Source organism: Echinops telfairi, unplaced genomic scaffold (genome assembly GCF_000313985.2).
Source record: "Echinops telfairi isolate 266 unplaced genomic scaffold, ASM31398v2 ScPeMD7_7469;HRSCAF=8507_1, whole genome shotgun sequence".
Lineage (NCBI taxonomy): Eukaryota > Metazoa > Chordata > Mammalia > Afrosoricida > Tenrecidae > Echinops > Echinops telfairi.
The window spans coordinates 148,940,106-148,944,418 of record NW_022111373.1 but is presented as its reverse complement, the minus strand read 5'-3'; the positions used below and the strand labels follow the sequence as shown (position 1 = coordinate 148,944,418).

The 4,313-nt window shown below is 53.3% G+C and overlaps 1 protein-coding gene across 1 annotated transcript in view; it reads right to left on the bottom strand.

Moving 5' to 3' along the window:
• The window catches only part of AHRR (aryl-hydrocarbon receptor repressor), a 96,973-nt gene that overhangs the window by 88,627 nt on the left and 4,033 nt on the right, over positions 1 to 4,313 (bottom strand). The gene's annotated exons all lie outside the window — the stretch shown is intronic.

Sequence of the window (4,313 nt, the reverse complement as noted above, 5' to 3'; positions counted from 1 at the left end):
CAGGCCCCATGGACACCATTATCCCATGTGGGGACAGCTCTACAGGTACCACAGGCCCCATGGACACCACTATCCCATGTCAGGACAGCCCTACACGTAACACAGGCCCCATGGACACCATTATCCCATGGTGGGTATGGGGCTGGCCCTGGGCATGGACAGACCCAATGACAAGACAGACCCCATGGTCGTGGCCTCACTGTGGGGACTGCCCTCTGGATGCTGCACTGCTGTGGGCGGGGTGTTCTGGGGAAACATGGATGGGACAAAGGACGTGCACCCCAGGAGGGAGGACCACCAAGACCCAGCAGCCCGGTCTTAGGGGGTGCGCACAACGTAGGTAAACAGAGACTCCAGTGGGGTGAGGACATGGCACGGGGTCCACCTGGCCCTCCCTGCATGGGACTCGGGCTCCCACCCTCCCAGATGGAGGGAGTAGCATCTGCCCTGGGCGGTTAGGCTGAAGAGCAGTCCTGTAAACGCCACCACACCTCGGCTGGTTTCACAGCCTCTTCGATGTTGAAACAAACCCAAGCACATCAGAAAAAAATAGAATTTCATCTCAGTGCCAACCCCGATGGCCCTGGGGCTCCTGTCCAGGGGTGGCCACCCCTAGGGCTCACAGACAATCCACAAGGTTGATGTTTGAGACTCAGCCTCCTGGCCCTCAGCAGTCTGTCCACCCTGCAGGCTGGCGGACAGTGTGGGTAAGGTTCCATGACTCAGGCCTTGATGGCCCTACACCCAGAGGGACTCGAGTTCAGTGCCTGGGGGACCCAGATGGTGGTACTGGGCTGTAGATCGGCTCTCCCTCACCTAGGACCTGGCCTGGGATGACCCCACCACCTTCCCAGAGGTGGGCAGATGGGCACCTGAGTTCCCTGCTGAGTTAGTTAATTGTGCCAGCCTGGCCGATAATCACATGTGGGGTTAATTGAAAGGCGGAGGGATAAATGGGTGATGAGACTCGCCTTTCTAGTTCTCAGGTCTCTTGCTTTGTGATGGTCGCAACAGGGTGCAACTGCCTTAGCAGTTCCCTGCTTCAGCTTGCAAAACTGACTCCCTACAAGACATCCCCAAGGAGAAGCCACATGGACCTATCCCGATGCAGCCCTGGGTGCTGGAGCAGCCCTGTGGAGACCCCTGCTAGTGCTGAGATGCTTGTTCGTTCACTGACTCAGCTTTCCTCCTGCAGTCGGCATCATTGCCTCTGTTTTGTGAGGTGGAGGACTTTGTGGACTGGTGTTGGGTTAATGGGTTAATGTTGGACTTGTGGGCTTGGGCAGCATTGGGTTGGGATGTTTTCGTGATGCACATTTTCTTTACATACAACTCTCTCTTATACATGAGTCGCTGTGCATTTGTTTCTCCAAAGTACCTAGACTAATACACCTGCCTATTTTAGAGCCAAGAACCCCTGGCATTGGACCCTCCAGACACACTACACAGGGACACCAACTCACCCCCTTAACAACCTTCCAGACCCTCGACACAAACTCACCCCAAGAACAGAGGGGACACGGAGCCACCAGGAAGTGGGCTTCAGGCCCCACCTGACGCAGGCCTCACCCATGGAGCTCAGTGCCCCAGGGTCGGCTGTAGCCCTGCTGTCTGGCTGTCCGCCTGTAAGTGACCATTCTGGGAGGGCCTCAGGGGTGGGGAGAGCGGCTGAGGCTGGGGAAGGGCATGGCTGTGGTCCTGGGCAGAGGCCCGACTGTCCAGGTGTGGGACCTCTCCCCAGCCACAGCCCCCCATTCAGTTGCTTTTTATTTCTTCCCTTCCCCTTTTTCATTGATATATTTTTGCTTCTTTTCTATCCCCTTCCTGACCAATTCTCTTTCGAAATTCTTCATATCATGAACTCCCAGTACCCAAAGTGTTTCTCTTCTGGCTTCTGATAGCAGAGAACACATGAGGTGGGGGTTGTGCTGGCCACTGTGCTCAGATCTCCTTCACTGTCAGAGCCACATGCCTGTCTCCCCCAGACTATTATGGGGAGCACCCCTTGGGTCTTCCTATGCCAGGCACCCAGGGCATGACACTGCTAAGACAAATATCTGAAGAACGCAACAAGGATCTCTTTATTCAACCTCTCAGTATGTCTACTGCCTGTGATGCTTCCCCCAGCCACGTCCCACTTCCCAGCCCTGTGGGCTACCTGAGAACTCCTCCAACTGCAGAATAGAAGGGTGTCAAGGGGGCTGGAGGCCACATGAGCACATGGGCTCAAGTCCAGGGGCAGTATGAATGCTCAGAGAGGAAGCTCCAATCTCCCAAGGTAGAGAAGACTCAGCAAGGGTGATGGGGGAAGGATGGGGGTCAGGGGGCTCACCCAACACCCCTTGACACAGGTTAGCGGAGCTACAGGCCTGTTCAGATGGGATAGATGGATAGATGGATGGGAGGGTGAATGGTTGGATGAATGGTAGGTGAGTGGGTGGATGAATTGTTGTGTGGATGGATGGACAGGTGTGTGGGTGGATGGTTAGACGAATGGAAGGATGGATGGTTGGCTGGGAGGGAGGATGGGTAGATAAATAGGTGGGTGGATGGTTGGGAGGGTGGGTGGGTAGATGAACGGATGGATGGATGAATCAATGGATGGTTGGATGAATGGTAGGTGAGTGGGTGGATGGATAGGTGGGTGGGTGGATAGTTGGATGGATGAATGGATGGATGGATGGATGGATGGATGGATGGATGGATGGATGGATGGATGGTGGGTTGATATAGATAGCAGGGTCAACTGCGATTCACGGCGACTTTACAAACAACAGAAGAAATCCCTGTCACTCTGAAAACCTAAAACACCTACAAACACTTCTAGCAGAAGACCCCCCCTACCCAGAAACAATAAAATATTGCTGCGGCAAGGCTTAGATATTGTCAGGTGCCATAGGATCGGTTTCAACTCACAGCTATGCATGTTCCACAGAGTGAAACACCACCTGGTCCTGCACCGTCCTCAACACTGTGCTTATGTCTGAGCTCATCGTTGCAACCACTGTGTCAGTCCATATCTCTGAGGGATTTCATGCTTGTTGCTTCCCCTCTACTTGACCAAGCATGATGTCTGAGATAGTTAATGTGTATTATGCCAACCTGGCCAATAAACACATGTGGGGCTAATTGAAAGATAAATGGCTCGGTGAGTCTCGCCTTTCTAATTCTCGGTCTCTTGCTTTCTGATGGTCAGATCAGGGTGCAGTTGCCTTAGCCAGTTCCCTTCTTCAGCTGGCAAGGCTCACTTCCTGGAAGACATCCCTGAGGAGAAGCTGCATGGACTACCCTGATGCAGCCCGGGGTGCTGGAGCAGCCACGTGGAGACCCTGCCAGCGCTGAGATGCTTACACGCTCACTGATCGGCTTTCCTCCTGCAGTCAGCGTGATTGCGTGTGTTTTGTGAGCTAGAGGAGGACTTTGTGGATTGGCGTTGGACATACGGGTTAATGTTGGACTGTGGGCTTTTGGGCAGCACTGGGTTGGGATGTTTTCTTGATGTGCACTTACCCTTTACATAAAACTCTCCCTTATACATATGAGTTTCTGTGGATTTGTTTCTCTAGAGTACCCAGACTAGCACAATGTCCTTCTTCAAGGACTGGTCTCTCCTGATAACACATCCAAAGCACAAATGATGAAGCCTCCCCATCCTTGCCTCGGAGGAGTATTCTAGCTGTACTTCTTCCAAGACAGATTTGCTTGTTCTTTTGGCAGTCCATGGTATTTTAAAATATTCTTCTCCAGCACCGAGATTCAAATGCACTGATCCTTCTTCAGTCTTCCCTATTTAATGTCCGATTTTCACGTGCATGTGAGGCAGCTGAAAACACCATGGCTTGAGCCAGGCACACCTTAGTCCTCGAGGGAACGCTCTTGGCTTGTGCAGCAGATTCACCCAATGCCATCTGCTTAACTGTTACCTGATGCTTCCATGAGCAGTGACTATGCAGAGAACACCAGCGTGCCCATCTCCATTGGAGGGCCTGCTCCCAGCCGCACAGAGTCCACACAACCTCATTCAAATCTCCAGCAGGCCTGTGCCTTGACAGTGGCCAGTGGGTCTCTACGGAGCTGGTGGAGGACAACTGCATGGAGGCCCAAGAATCACTGTGATGGTTGGACCACAGTCAACTTGGCTGGGCCAAGATTCTCCCATGATGTGACCAACAGAGTGCATGGTCAACTCTGTGATGGGATCTTCTGTGAAGCAGCTGAGCAGCTCTGGGGAGAAGGTGGTGGTGGTGGTGGTGGTGGTGGTGGTGATTGGGTGCCACCGACTCATAGCGCCCTACATGCCACAGAACAAAACG